The sequence below is a fragment of the Buceros rhinoceros genome, unplaced genomic scaffold (assembly GCF_000710305.1).
Source record: "Buceros rhinoceros silvestris isolate BGI_N320 unplaced genomic scaffold, ASM71030v1 scaffold14303, whole genome shotgun sequence".
Classification (NCBI taxonomy): Eukaryota; Metazoa; Chordata; class Aves; order Bucerotiformes; family Bucerotidae; genus Buceros; species Buceros rhinoceros.
In genome coordinates, this window is record NW_010403258.1 from 16415 (window position 1) to 17446 (window position 1032).

The window sequence follows — 1032 nt, forward strand, 5'->3', positions numbered from 1 at the left end:
AAAACGAAGGCGTGGCCGGTAACCCTCCTCACAGCATCCCTTCCACTTCCGCACACACCCACAACACACGCTTTTGCCTGCTGCTGATTTAGCCATCACAGACTAAAAAAAGACAGAAAGATGAAGACTTGTTGAGCCGGTCATGGCTTGGCTTCGCGAACGAAGATCTGGGAGGGGCTTTTCCCACGCTCACTGCAAGCGATGAGTGCACCCTTCAGGGCTGCGCGGTTGGTTTTTCAGGTGAGGCGCAGCGTGCGCGGAACTGGCTCCACCCTTTACACCTGAGGTTCATCTGCCAGGGCCCAGCGAGCTTGGACGGTGACAGCGAAGTCCTCGGGTCGTAGGTTTGGTTAGAGTGTCCTTCTCTTAGATGGAGCCTTACAGGGCTAAACGAGCTCCATCTGCCCGGGTTTGGGGTCAGAGTTGTCCTTCTCCTAGGATGGTGCCCGAAGGCTAGTGAGCCCATCCTGCCCGTGGACACACTGTGTCTGACCCTTCAGCTGAGACCTGTCTGGCCTGGGAGACCCCACTGGAGGCACATGCCACCCCCAGCACAGCTCTCAACCTCACAAGGGCACACAAGCTCCTTCCCCACGGCAAGGGGGTGCCCATGGAAGGGTGAGCCAGTAGTAGAGCTTTGTTAATTCATGCCAGGCAACAGCAGTGGCAATAGCTTGGTGCTCAGCCTTGCTGACTGCTCGTAGGATAAACCAAAGCCATTGTTCCTGCAAGGAGGTTACCACAGATCCCTGCCATAAAAGGAGTAGATTGCTCTTCAAATCTAACTGATGTAAGAAAGACTAAATAAGAAACAGCTCACTTGGCTGATTTCCCGTGCTGGCCCCTACTGCTACTGAAAAAAATTCCTCTTAACAGCCCAGATGAAAATAAAAACCAGCTGAATATCTTTTCTTAGAAGGCTAGTTTTTGCATTCCCATTCAGGATGGTCTGTTTGGCTGTTGGCTGCGCTCTTGGCATGAAACTGGCCCTGAGGTACCAAACTGGGGACGAGAGACACGTGTGGGTTGAGG